The following is a 15,867-nucleotide window of genomic DNA, read 5'->3' as shown; positions in this document are numbered from 1 at the left end:
GACCCTGACATAGCTATCTCTTGTGAGGCTATGCCAATGGCTGGCAAGTACAGAAGTGGATGCTCACAGTCATCTATCAGATGGAACACAGGGCCCCTAATGAAGGAGCTAGAGAAAGTACCCAAGGAGCTAAAGGAGTCTGCAACCCTATAGGAGGACAACAATATTAACTAACCAGTACCCCCCAGAGCTTGAGTCTCTAGTTGCATATGTAGCAGAGGATGGCATAATTGGCCATCCATGGGAGGAGAGGCCCTTGGTCTTGTGAAGATCACATGCCCCAGTACAGGGGAATGCCAGGGCCAGGAAGTGGGAGTGGGTGGGTTGGGGAACAGGGTGGGAGAAGGGTATAGGGAGCTTTGGGGATAGCATTTGAAATGTAAAGGAGGAAAATATCTAATAAAAAAAATGGACTGGGAACTGTCCACTGGTTGGTAATCAAGAAAACATCTGACAGGCTTGTCTGGTTGCAGCACACATCTCTAGGAGACATTTTCTCAATTGAAGTTGTATATTTTCAGATGATAATAGCTTACACTAAGTTGGCTAGAATAAAACCAGCCAGCCAGGATGCCATGTCTGCCTATTTTTTAATTTGGATATATGTGAATAAATAATGCATAATTAATTTTTGCCAAAAGTAAACTTCTTATACACTATATTCAGATCATGGCTTTTCTTCCCCTAACTCCTCTGAGATCCTCTCTACCTCACCCCCCACACACACACACCCTTCCAATGCCTTCTTTCTCAGTCTCCTTTTGAAAAGCAACAATCAAACTAACAAGCAAAAAAGGCAAACCAAAATCGAAAACATAATAATAACAAAGAGAAAGTACAAAACACTCACACACACACACACACACACACACACACACACACACACACACACATTTTAAAAATAAAATAAAAGTATAGGCAAAAAAAATAAATCTCCAAATCCAAATGCAGGAACATGAGACCAAACACCAACAAAAATGCTTTTGAGTTTGCTTTGTGTTGGCATCTACTGCTGAGCATAGGTCCTGCTCTGAAGTGTGGGTGATATCCCCAGCGAAGCACTACTGGAGAAAACTAAAACCAAGGGAAGGCAAATTGGAGATAGCTTCTGGTTCAGGAGGGGGAACTCACATCTACTCCTCCCTCTCAGTGCTGGGCCATGTGGCTTCCAGCTGGCCTGTGCTGCCACTGTCTTTGTGAGTTCATGTGTGCGTGCGCTTTGTTTGATCTGGTAAGCACTGTTTCCTTGGTGTCCCTCATTGCCAATGATTCCTCCAACTTTTCTCCCTTCCCTTCCACACAACAAGATATTCCTGTCTAATGGTGAGATTCTGTTCCTTCAAGATCAAACGGAATGGGTGGTTTGGGTTGGTTTTCTTGTTTTATTTTTGTTTGTTCATTTTCCTTTTCTTCTTAGAAAACTGTATGGTGTAGTATGGAGATGTGAAGAACAAAACTGTCTATAGTTTTGTAACTCTTTTGGTATATTTGACCTTCCTCTTCATTCCACATTTTGAAAAATATAAGTAGGGAAAAAAAGGAAGGAAGTTTAAGTAACTAAAATTGTAGTTGGTTGTGGTTCATTAAACAGTATTACCTGAATGAGGCATTAGAAAATTGGATTTCATTGAGACACTGAAAATATGTATATGAGTTACACTTTTGTTAACAATTTTTCAATTAATTTATTTAAGCATTTGTAAATTCCATTTCAAATCAGAAGAAACAATATGAAATGCTGAATAAAAATTATGTATACATAATGCTCATTAAAATACAGGAAGAATTCAGTACTATCTCACCAAGTGTACCTTCTAAGCAGTATCCAAGCAGACACCAGAAGTTTCATGGTTTCTACAAGCACACCAAGGGATCTTAATGAACGCTAATTAATCAAAGCAATATTTAGTCCCATTTCCAATTAACTCCTACAATGAAAGTTTGTAAGAGAGAATATGGATGCTTCAAGACAAGTCTATTAGTTATTTAGGCATTACTTATTTATGCTCTGACTACATCCAGAAATAATTGATTCAAACCACAATGCAAGTAATCAATAGAGGAAAACAATTTTCAAATGCACAGGAAAAAACAAGGCAGGCAATATGTAAAGAGAGGGAAAGGAAAGTAATTAGAGAATAAAACCTAAGCTGAGGGACTTATCACACACACACACACACACACACACACACACACACACACACACAGACACATTTATCTTTAATTTCTTTGACTTACACAGCAATTGACCAAGTTAATCATTACCATAAACTTAAAATAGCAAATTATATCTCTTGTGTATCATATCAGCAATTTGAATGGATTTCTACTTAATAGCTTCAATTTTTATTGTATTGAAATGTGACTTTTTACATGAGACCATGTCTCATATGGTGCTACTGGAGGCAGGGAAATTTTATCCCTATTCCTATTGCACGTAACTAGCCATGAATGCTGACCTAACCTGAAAGAGGCTTAAAGATTATACTCAGGAGGGAAAAATGGACAATTGTGCCCCTTCTGGTAGTCCTCTGGAATAATAAATGTATGTTTTGACGTTAAGATTCTTGAAACTATGATAGCATTCTGTGAAAGATTATTCCAACCCAGGGAAGCATTCAAACACTAGAAGTTTATATATCTGAAGTTAAAGACTAACTTCTGCCCTGTGGATGCTTGGCAACTGACATTGTTCCCAAGAGCTTAAATCTACTCCATAGACAAAATGGTTCCTGGCATATAAAAGATCAAGTATAAATTAATGATGTCAAATCGCCCTGCCAAGAAGCAAGGCATATTGATTTTACCAGGACTGTTGATATGACTTACAGGGATTTTGTGATTTTTTTTTATGAACCAGTTAGGGCAGGATTTAACTTCATTACACCAATAAAAATAAGACCAGCTTGCCTAATTTATTTACCTAGTGGGCTAGATTGAACAAAGGGTTTCACTTTTGAGCATGAGAGAAGTTAAATTGTTGTTGCTGGTGGTGGTAATGGTGGTGGTGGTGATGGTAGCATTGCTGTTGCTGCTTGTGTTATTGCTTTCTCCATCCCCAACAATGTGTTCAGTACAGTAGATGTGATGGGTATTAATCATCCTTATCGGCATCATTTGTAGATATGGCTGTGAGGAAGTTTAAGGAGAGGATCAACTGGGTAGAAAGACTCACCTTGAAAGAGAACACCTCCACCCCATGGCCTGGTGTCACTGGATAGAAAAGGATGAGTTTAAGGTTGCCCTGAACTTGGACCATTGCTGTGTAAACTCAGAAAGTAACAAAAGCTAACTTTTTGCATGTCTAACCTCTGTTGCACTTAAGTGTAAATGGACAACTGTAAGATGCCCCACTGCCAAAGAGCTGCCTCTTCCACAGTGGACAGTTTCCTTCTCAAGCCAGACACAAATATAGTTCTTTCATCCTTAATTTGATTTTTGTCAGGTATTGATTTACAACAAGAAGAAAGGTAACTATTATGGTGCCCAATGTATATCAAAATAAATAACCATTATTTCAGGAGTCCAGGAAATCACTTATATAAATAAATTTATTTATCTAATCAGGTAACATGAATACGGGCTAACTCTCCCCACTTCTCTGCTCTAGATATTGATCTGAAGATGCAGTAGTGATTCAAGTAGACAAAAATCAAAAATACCAATAGAAAAATAATTACACAAAATAATACCTAATTCCTAATGGGTATGGTTAGAAAGTAGACAGAGAGAAGAAACAAATGCTTCCTTTCTGGATTGTGTTGATGACTCCTTTGGAATCATGGGGACCAACTCTTCTGAATGTGGCAAATATTCTTGGAGCATTTATTGTATTGATGCTCCAGGCGAGTCTCTGAGTTACACTGATGATCAAGATAGACCCTCTGTCCTTAATAATCCCAAAATCTAGTATAAAGATATGCTCTAGCTATAAGCTAAAGAAAAGATTTAGTAGCTGCATGGAAGAGAGATCACAAATCCACTCATAATGTTCAAGGATCAAAAGCTGCTCAGAGCTGAAGAGATCAGAGAGCTGTGCAAAAGACAAGTTTGTGATGGGAATTAAAGATGCATATGTAGAATACTGATAGAAAAGAGGAGTTGGACAAATTAGTGAATAGCAAAGCAGAAAACAAAGGAGAAACTGGCATGTGGAAACTGAGACTCCCAGAGGGTGTCCTTGGGCATGGATGAAGGACACGTGTAAGTTCACAGGGGGCATAAGGCAGGAGAGGTGGGTTACATCCAGTTCAGGAGATGATTAGAGGCCAGACTACAAAGCCTGTTCTTCAGTCAGTAAGTGATAGGGACCCACAGGAGACTTTTGATTGAAGGGGGGACATGATAAAACGGGAGCTTTAAGAACCTAAAGTTCTGTAGGTGAATTTGAGCGATGTGAGGCAAAAGTCAATCAGACCAGCTGGTAGTCCAGACAAGAGGTAATAAGGGCTTGAACTATGACAGTGGGAATGGAAATGAGGAATTAGTAAAGAATGCTGAGCTCTGAACCCATTAGGAATCACCCGCGGTAACTGATCTGATCACAGCAGCTGTGACACCTCCATTAACTCCCTAGCCTTCCATCTCCAGGAGCAGAAGATCTGAAGGACCCGAAGCAAATTACTCCTAACTCAAATGCAAGTCTATTCTGCCACCATTTGCATGATGGATTCCACTGCACACAGTCTGTAGCATTTGACTGACTTTTTAAGACCACATACTATGTTAATGATATTGCAACCTTTATCCCACTGTGCTCCTTCTGCATATCTTTGAATTACTAAATTCAAAGATTTGCAATAAATAACTCGTTATCTCCCCCCCACCCCCGATCATCCCGATACTTGGTTACAAAGGAACTTGGTTGCAGTCCGTGATAAGATTACATGATGAGACATCTCATCAGGACCCTTTTCCTCTTAGCAAGCATAACTTTCTTTTTATCTTAGCTAAGGTCGGTTTTACCTCATGAAGACACCGATGCATACACAAGTTATGACTTGCAAAAAGACTAGAACAAAATCCGTTATTCTAGTAGTAATTAATAAGAGTACATGTCCAAAAGTATTGAATAGCTGTAAATCTTTTCTTTATGCTTCAAGAGTCGTTAGGCATCTGCAATGCATAGCAATCCTCCAGTGTTTGAAAATGTGAACTTGAAAGTCACACAAGTCTTGCATTCTAGACTTCATATGAAGACTCCATGACTTGCTAGATGTGAAATCTGGCAAGAATATGAAACTACCCCAGACCTTTCTCACCTCAAAATGAGAGGAGGATCTCAGTGGCCTAATATGTTATTTCTTGTTGTTGAAGATTATTTTTTAAAAAATCTATATAAATCATTTGAATGCTGTACTAAGCACATAAAACGTGAATTATTATTACTATGTTAGTATCAATTAACTCGTACTACTGATCTCTTATCGTCTAAACTTTCCATGAAAGTAACGTGTATAATCTCAACTTATCTTGGAATAGGTCAAAAACTGAAGCCCAGTTCATATTCATTCATTCATTCATTCATTCAGAGAAATGTACCTTGGCATGGAAACCACAAGGTATAACTCCCCCTTTGGTGCCTAAGATAGCTCTCGTTCCCTTGAACAGTCATTATTCTATGTCACTTAAGACTGTCTGGGAATAAGATAACATTGCTCCCACTTGCATCCATCATTAGAAATTAAGAACCTTTAAAAATACATTTTTTAAAAATACTTCACTCAAAGCACTATATTATCTGATCATCCCTAGGCTAGCAGTAAAGTGAAGCCTTCAGTTTTGATTTTGTCTTAAATTTTAAAATGTCATATAGTCCATTCACTTCACATGAAATTGCTTCACCCCTAGGTAACGTGTTTTGTTTTGTAAAATAAAAAATAAATTGGAAACTTTTCTGTTTTCTATTTCCTTGAATGTGTAAGCAGAAATTCTAACATCTTCCATATCGGCTTTTCTCAAAACATACTCTACTGAGTGGTCCCCTGAGGTATCTTTTACAAAAGTGCTAAAACAAATGTAGAAAATTCTGTATTCCCTATTTCTGGTCCCCTGGGGTGTCAAACAATGGATACTAGTATGTTAAAGACTCATAAAAATCCCTTCAAAAATACTTTTATTAAGCAATGAGTTATACAGAATTTTAATATCTTAGTCAGACTTTTATTACTGCTACAAAATACATAAGGTAAGCAACACATAAGAAGGAGATATGTATTTCATTATGTCAGACCATGGTCATCCAGTATTGTCTTCAGTGAGGCAGACCATCATTACAAGATACCAATATGATGCAAAGCTAATCACTTTATGCTACCCAGTAAGCAAAAGATAAAAAGAAGAACCAGGGTCCTACTATCACTTCAATGACACAGCCACAGTGGCCTAACTCTTTTCTAGTAAGATCTTTAATATAAATGTTCCACAGTCTTTCAATATTGCCATGAGCTGGAAACCAAGACACTAATACATGGCCTTGGCCCAACGTTGGGAGCATATTTAAGATGAAAACTATAATACTTTTCCTTTTAATAGCATAATGTAATATTACAAAGAAAATTTAACATGTAAAATGATGTTTTTTTATGTTTATACTCATCTACATTTTAATTAAGTCAATGAGAACTCTCAAACTACTTTCTAAATTAAGTAAACTCTAGACAAATAGTTCAAGAGATTGAAAGCAGTCATTTATTTCTTAAATGATGTCCACCATTGATCTTTTTAAGGGATTGCTATTCTTAAACTTATTGAAACAAATTATTTTAGGTGACCAGAGTTTAATTAAAAAGTTAGCCTAGTGAATATTTTATGGTATTAATATGCAAACAATTAGGGGGACTGTTTTTTTAAAAGCTGTCTTGGAATCTCAGTTAAATTATCAACAGGAAATATTCATTTTATTATTTTTACATGCTTCTGTAATCATTGAAGGAGAAATTTCATACCTACTATGTGACTGGGCTTTTGATATTTGAGAATCCTAAAGGGATGCTTTTAATCACCATGTGGTTCCATGTCACAAAACAACCCATCATGGAAGAAGATGTCATATGGATTTCTTAAGAAACAGTGGCTTTTGATCTTCTCTTCAACATCAATAACATGTAAGCATGAAACAGTGATTCTTTCTGGATGAACAACGTATGGTTTTCAAGAGACATCTATTTAGAACTCCTAATTACATGTTTTGCCAAAGCACTCTCAAATTCAATAGGACCACTAATCTAAAATGAAGTGCAAATTAGCAGCATACATGTTGATGTTATCAGAGACTTAAGCTTCTCTACATAAAATGGGATGAGAGAATTTCTCAACAAGTTTATCAGCTTCTGTGTTAGCCCCCAACTAATGCAAGTTGTAGAATAGGGAACCTGAAACCAGCAAAGAATTGAATAAGAAAGAAAAGTATGGACAAGAGGCATACATTTTGGGTATGGATAAGATGTTCTAAAGTTCCACTGATGGACTTTGTACAGGTTTTCATGATGCTATCTTCTCTGGGGATTTTTAAATTAATTAATGAGTGTGTTTGCATTATAAAACATTACGTGGAATATAGTATGAAATGTTCAGCACTTCATTAATTTGAAGTGACATTTTCTTATGGGTTGTCTATATAAAATCAAACTTCAGAATTTCAATAAACAATAATATCTTGATCATTTTTTTAAAGTTTCATTCACCTTTCTTGTCTGATTATTCTCTATTTGTCTGTTTTATCTATAAAAATAAGTATGAAGAAAAGAAAATTTACTTTGTATTAAGAAATCGACCACTGGCTTAAAGACTAGTTCTAAATATGAAAATGGTTTAATCGAGGCCCCAATAAACACATCCAAAGATACAAAGGGTATTATAGATTTAGATTGGGGATCATACTGTGAATAACCCATTTTCTGTAGGTGGCTCAAACTCATTTTTAACTCTGAAATGTCAGTTGGATATTATGCAGGAATTCATAAAGTTTTGGTTACTACTGCTTTCTCACATGATGCCTATTATAATTGAGTAACACATTTTATTAAGATTAGTTAGATTCACGGGTATGTATGTGACTTTGCATACATCATATGACTCTGCTGATTTCCAGAATCGTGTTTCATTGGGATACTTAGGTTCCTCTGTAACTCTCCTCCAGCTCCCATTTCCTCTGCCTCCTTCTCTACACACTGGTGACCCATGGACAACTCCACTGGGGTGTCTATGTAGAAATGGCATGGCTACATTTTTCCTCTAAATACTTAAGAACAAGAGGCTATGTACCCTCTGTTTGTCTCAGTATTTCCTCTAATCTTAGAGAGAATGTCCCCGTACCTCTATGAACCTAACTGCTGTATTTCTGTAGGAAAACACTGCTCCCTCTTTATCACAGCTTTCTTCTTACACATGGAATCCGAATTTTGTATCTGGTTCTCTATTTTCATTATTTCCCAGTGTCTACAATAATAGAAGCTAGTGATTCATAAAGACACAAAAAATTTAACCAAAGTCATTATTGTCCCTCATCAACCAGTATACGAATATAGAGTACATGCCATTGGAAATATTTTGGCACTATCTGTTCAGTTTTTAATTCAAGATCAGAAAAGGGAAAGAAAATAAAACAATAAATGTGCTATCTGTTTGCATCACCAAAGGAAAAGCTAGTTGGAATTAAGGACAGAAATGATGGAATTTAAGTTGGGAAGTTACCACTACTCTGATTCATTCATCTTTTGAATTTTAAAGAGAAAACTAAGCTTCAATTTCAACTTTCACATCTGCAATATCAAGGAATTGTTTTAAAACACTGTTCCCCACTGCTTTCCAAAACCAATCCATAGGCAATGAGCAGAACCTATGCAGTCTTGCCCACATCAATCCAGAATTTATGTTCAACTAGCATTGTTTTGAAATTCTTAATAACTTTTTAAAGTTATATCTCCATATTTCCTTTGGTTTTTGTGCTTTATGAAGCTACTCTTGCTGATTCTGTCATTTTTGGTGATTTAATTACCAAAAATAGGTGATTTTGAGATCAGTGTTTCATTGCTAATGGGAAATGGATGAGGAGAGGAAATGTCTTGGTATATGACAGAAGACATTGTGATATCTGTTCTCAAGCCCCCAAAATCCACCAAAGAGCAAATTCTGATGCAATTATACTAGGAACTTATTATTTAAACTGAATCTTGGGCTTACCACCAACCCTGATGCAGTAAGATGGAAAGGTGAAGCCCTGAGCTCAATTTCAAGCAAGCATTTATACAGGTAAGCAAATACACAAGGAGGTTTCTAGTCTGGTACACATCTCATTGGGGGCTATTGTGGAATTTTGTTGCCCTTTAAACTAATTGGCTGCAGCTGGAAGCAAAACCGTAAACTTAACTTCTGCTTGCCTCCAGATTAGTGGTTGTTAGGAAGTGAAGTGCCAGGAGCAGGCTTGTTAAAGAGAGGAACCAGGAAACTAATGCTAGGTGCCAGCTTGTTGGTTAATTCGAATTCAGCCTTAGGTCAGGTTCTCTAAAATGGAGTCTAAACCCAAGATCTGGTCTCTCAATATAAGCACTTTATACAGAAATCCTTGCTTCAAGTCTACACACATTCAAATATGTGTTGAAGTCAGGAGAGACGAAGGGAAAACAAAGTGAACACATCTGTATATATACTCGTTTGAACATGAAACTTGTTTTTTTTTTTTATGAATTAGTGTTACCAAAAATTACCAAAAATTGGTGATTTTCTTGTTAATGGGAAATATTTGTCAAAATCACTATTTTGTTTTAAATGAAAAGTAGATGAGAAGAGGAATTCAAGGTCAACCCAGCCTACATGAGACATTATCTCTGGGTATAAAACAAAAGGAAAAAAAGAAAAACAAAACTACAGAAGCTTAACTATTCTTACCCTGGCAAGGTTAAAGTTCAACCAAGGCTATATGGTGAGACCCTGCTTTAAAACATCTCCTTGAGCTGTTGATCAGGAATTTTCCAGAGGCCATCAAAATGATCCTATTTATTATCATTGTTCTTGCCCTCTATCAGAATTTTATGATAATGCCCATTGCTAAAGACACCACACACTTTGGTCACAAGACATGGAAAAATGAATTTGGTACTGACCAAAAGCTTCCTATCTAGCTTTTTCCTAGCTTTGACATTGATCTGTACCCACAAATTAATGATCTGGTTGGTGGTGTATCACTAACAGACTTACCTATATATGAACTCTGTGAATTACAATAATGAACAGACTGGCAAAGAAGTAATAGTGGCACAAATGTTGAGGTAGCCACCTACCTTTGGAATAGATTTACAATCTTCTCCAGAGGAGGGTAATGATATTGTAAATACCTGTAAATCTGGCCAAGAATTCACTGCTGAAGATCAAAAAGGCCCCAGAGGTTAACCTACTGTAATTGTTTTGCTAATTCAACAATGTATCATACTGCACTCAAATTTGCATCTGTGTAGATTAATGCAGCTCTGAGAATTTATCAGGGATGTTTCTATGTTTCTTTGTGCAGTAAATAGTATTTAACATTGAAGTCCAATACTGGTCAAGGTACAGAGGAAACATTTTGATGGAGTGCTTAGCCATAAATGTGACATCCGTCAGTATCACAGTTTCCCTTCAAGGCCCAAGAATTGTCATTGAAGAAAGGGTAAAAAGAGCCAGAAGTTAGGGAGGATCAGGGCAAAATAATGTCTCTTACATGTGACAGAATTGCTGCAGTTACAGATTCAAAGTTATAGCTGACTCCACAAGACCAGCACAAGTTAAAACCAACTAATATTTCATCAAAAAGCAGAGGCGGACACTCATGAACTCCACCTCTAGCTAGGAAACTATTTATAGCTGGTGGCTTCTGGAAAGCAGAGATACTTTACTTTAAGGCTGCAGTCTTCTACATGGCCTCACACTAATGAATCTCTGAGCAGTGCAAATGGAACTTGATGGCTTATTGTTTCAATGAAGGCAGGAAGTGGAAAGAAGTAGGAAAGAGAGTGTGGAGCTGAGAAGTATAAGGGAGATGAGTTTGAGCAGTGAGTATGATCAAAGTGTCTTGTATGTATGTATGAAGTTCTGAGGATTAATAAAAATAAGAATGAAAATAAATAAACAAAAACCCTAAATCACAGAATATTAAAATAAATATGTCAATATAAAATTGTAAGTTGAGTACTCTTTCGGGAAACCAAGATCAATTTGAGGCAACATACAACAAATAATAAACAGGAAGGGCAAAATTGTGCTTTGTTGGCAACATCATTGTGTTCTCCAAAGCTGGTAAATGCTTAATGGGCTTCTCATTCCACATTCACCCTCCAACATTTCTGTCACACACATTCATTTAATTATCGAACCTCCAATTATTCAGAACTTCTGTTAGGTCCCTTTTATAGAGATTACATTATAAATATTAGACACAATACTCTGACACATGTTTATTGAATCTGTGCACTGAAGCTGGGAGTGGGTATGATATTTATGCAATAATAAGCATTTCCCAGAAATTGGTGTGTTGATAAAAAGCTGCCAGATACATTTGAGCAATATAATTTGTTTTCATATTTAGGAAGCAGTGACATTCTCTTTCTCTTTAAAAAGAAAAAAAGAAAGAAAGAAAACTACTTCTATAACCCATGTTTTTAAAATGTGAGCTTTCCAGAGATTAAAAGCTTTCTCTAGCCAAGCAGAAATAGGATGGAGCTAAAACATTTTCTTGACACACTCTGGACTGGACAGAGTTCAACAGGAAAGCTGTTAAGAAAGGCCATTCAGTGGTTATACTTTTCTGAGAGAATGTTCAAAATATAAAATTATGACTCCCAAGGTAGACTGAAGCCAGAAAGGCCTCTACTAATAATTTTAGTTGCAAATACATTTTGATTTAAGTATATTTTGGAAGCTCCTTCTATGTGGATTACATGTCAAACTAACATTTCACGTGCATTAATATGTATTTTGGATGCTTACTACAAGTACCTTACTGACCAAACTCAATTTGATAAAATGATATCACTTCTATGGTTAAAGAAATCATATTGTTATCCTGGCTGACAATGCAGTGCAAAACACATTCTTAAGTATGTTGTAGTAATGGACAAAAATCACTAAGGAGTGGCTCAGAAATAGTACAACTAAATCTGTGTTATCTGTGTGTCAAAAATCCTGGCTACACAGCTATGTCTGGTGTAGACAGCTAGCAAATAATGAAGTTACAAGATAAGTGTCTGTCTCTTGTTTCAACTCCAGCCATCATTTTGTAGACCTTGATACTTCAGATGTCTTACTGGTATGTGTCTTTGTTAGGGTTTTCATTGCTGTGAAGAGACACCATGACAAAGGCAATTCTTATAAAGAACAACCTTTAATAGGTTTCAGAGGTTCAGTCCATTATTATCATGGCGGGAAGTATGGCAGTGTTCAGGCGGATATGATGCTGGAAGAACCATGAGTTTTATATCTTGCTCCAAAGGCAGCCAGGAGAGTCTCTTCTGCAGGCAGCTAGGAGGAGGGTCTCTGCTGCACTAAGTAGAGCTTGAGCATTAGAGCTAGGCTACATGGTGACACATTTCCTCTAAGGCCACACCTATTCCAACCAGGCCACACCTCCTAATAGTGCCACTTAACCATGGGCCAAGCATATTCATGCCACCACACTAAGGAAGGAGGCAAGTGCATTGCTTACTGTCTTCTCACTGAGAAAAAGAAGGATGGTGCAACAAACAGAGATCTTAGATTCTGACGTCTTCTATCCACGGCTCCTCCTGTTGTGTGAAATAGAGCCACTCAGAAACAGAAAGCCTCAAATTTTTCTCAAGTATATAATAACCATTCTTAAGCCAAATATTCCATAAAATTAATGCACAAGTGAAATAATTTCTTGTTTGTGATAATATGTTTGTCAATTGTTAAATGGTATTTTGTATGTTAAATTACTGCCCTGGGGTTATATAAAAGATATTTCACAAAGAATCTAATAAATATCATTGAGACTGCTAATATCCCAGGAAAATAACTATAAATGAAATATAATTTCAGTATTTTCAGATATTTTAATTTTAAATAATTAAGAGGCTAGTTCGTGTGGTAATAAATCAATATGACAGAAAATCCATGCATAACAATTTGAAACAAAAAACCACTCAATCTCTGAAAGTATGAGGATTTGGTCAGAGCCACATAACCTTCACCAGACAGATATTGTCTTACCTGTAGCACTTCTTACTGAGTCAACTAGACAATCGTTATTTCTTTCGATCTCTGCTGAATCATGGATCACTGTTTCACATCCTATGCACATTCCCGTCTTAGTAACCTTTGTAACTGCTATCATCTGGGTTGGGGGAAAGAGAAGAGAGTTGAGGAAGTGACATCTGATTTAAAAGTTTTCAAATTCTTACCAAGATATCCTGCCTAATGCACCTGAATCTCGCCTGGATTCAGCCATCTAAGCGCATAGGCAGTCTATTAGGGAACAACAGAGACTTCGTAATAAAATCCTAGAGCTTGTTACAGAAAAGTAAACAGATTATCAAGTGGTCAAAGATGGCAAAAATATAATACACCAACACACTCCAGGCAGAGAGAAGGCCAGTTTTCAGTCCTGAACAGGTTCATGGTCTATCATCTACAGCCCCAATCTTTGCCTTTATATTAGCTTTTACCTTCTGACTGTATCTAGACATCTCACTTTCTGTGTTAACTCTATGCCAGTTCACGGTCTCTACACAGTATGTTCTACCAACTTAGTGCCTTCGTGTCATGAAAACTCATTTCGAGTAGTCAGTCTTTGAAATCATCTTTCCTAATGAGAAAGCTGGATGCTGAAGCCTTCTGTTGCCTCACAAAATTCCATGGGTGGGTTTGCCCTTTACTTTTTGACTTCAAAGTCCCTGAATTTCTTGCTCACTTGAATGCAACAGAAAACTAGTTTCTTAGGATATATTTTTTTGTGTCACCTCCCTTTGTTACTCTAGACCTAGACACCAGATTTATCAACTACTTTTCATGCATAGTTTCTGGAAATTCAGATGGTTCTGGGATTGTAGGCATTCACAAAGTGGATTGGGAACAATTTATAAAAGACAAAGGCAAGCAAAGGGTAAATCCAAGCAATAGGCTCCACAGTTAATCCTTGGACATTTAAATCTAAGAATCTTGGCACAGGCTGGTGAACTGGAGGTGTAGAACAAAGAACAAAGAGAAGAGTGAATGGTAGATTCTTTATATCATCTCTAGAACTAGAATCAGTGGCTTGACTTAATAGAAACTAGTTTCACACGCCTTGCAGAGCAATTCTTGCTCCATAGTCAAGGATAGAAAAAACCTGCTAATGGTCCAAAGAATGGGCAAGACAATTGTGAAGATACGATCACATTCAGTATGAAATTGATCTCCATCTATTACCCAAACTAAGATAAAATGTGACTTATGTTACAAAAACAGAACAAGAACAAATGAACTAAAACAGTTTTCTAACCATAATCACATCCAAGAAAAAGTTTTCCCTGCAAGGACTCTGAAAGCACATTTGTTAAATCCTATATTTATGAGGGACAATAAAGGAGCGAAACAAATTCACAGAATGATGAAGTATATTGGTTTTAATGCTTTGGAGATTGTTTTAGATGAGTTATTCATATGCGGTTCCAACGTATATGAATAAATGGCAGGTTAAACTAAAAAATGTGTGGTGGAAAAGATTACACACATACATAATACAAACTACCTGATTTGTGCTTCTAATAAACATGTGAATTTTAAAGAGCCAGGGGAAATAGTTAATGTTGAATATTCAGAACAAGGAGAAGTTTTATCCAAGGGAGTATTTCATAGGCAGATGGAAGTGAATATGCAAAATTGTTCCAGTTAGGCAAATGTTCCAGATAAATTTTCAAGATAAAACATGTTAGCAGTCCTATGTAATGTGCGCTATTTTTAATAGTCTGTTACTGGATTTCTTTTATATGACTTAAGTTATTATATCATCCCACCCCTATGAAGCAACACTATGTATATGAAAAATGTAACTGCAACAGAGCTTCTGGCTAGGCAGTGGGTAGGAGTACCAGTGGGATAATGATGTTTCAAGGGGACTATGAGAGGATGACAGATGTGCAAGGGAAAGTTCTTAAGGATGTTGGAGATAAAGCCCATTAAGCCCCCAAACCTTGTGATACCTGCCTCATCATTCACTCTGGGATTCATTATACAAGTGAATCAGTATTTCCAAGATATATTAATGTTTCTACCCCCATGTTAAAGCCTCATTCTTGGAAACACCCTGTTAAATTTATGAGTAGAATTCCTAAAAAGAAAACAAGTAATTAAGCAATTGCAAGTCTAGAAATACATGTACATCCCAAGTGTTAGAAAGCAAACACAAAATCAGAATCACTGAATTTCACTCCCAGCTCTGTCTCTTGTAAAATATGTAATGTCATGCAAAGCTTTCTCATAGCCCTGCTTCCTTACTTGTAAAATGGAGACAGTATGTCACCTACCTCACAGAGTTACTGTGAGAACGAATTATACAATGTCTATTAAATAATGTCATGTAGTAAATCCGTAGATGAAGTCACAGAAAGTGGCAGAAAGAGTCATCAAAATGGTAAGAGATATTAAATGGCAATGACCCAAAAGCGCTAAGAATTTCTGGTTTTTTTCACATGGTGTCAAAATGGTACCTTCTTCAAACTAAAACCCAACTGCCAAACAAAGGAAGACTTGTGACTCTTAAATTAGAAAGCAATGTTTTCCATACTTATTAGAAATTAGCTAAATTAGTCTCAAACTAATTTCACATTAGCCATAATAATGGAAAGCAGAGTATTAACGTGAAAATGATATTTTAATTATTTATGCCTCTTTATTGAA

The sequence above is a fragment of the Mus musculus genome, chromosome 5 (assembly GCF_000001635.26).
Source record: "Mus musculus strain C57BL/6J chromosome 5, GRCm38.p6 C57BL/6J".
Classification (NCBI taxonomy): domain Eukaryota; kingdom Metazoa; phylum Chordata; class Mammalia; order Rodentia; family Muridae; genus Mus; species Mus musculus.
The sequence above is the reverse complement of the archived record's forward strand: the minus strand, read 5'-3'. Positions refer to the sequence as shown.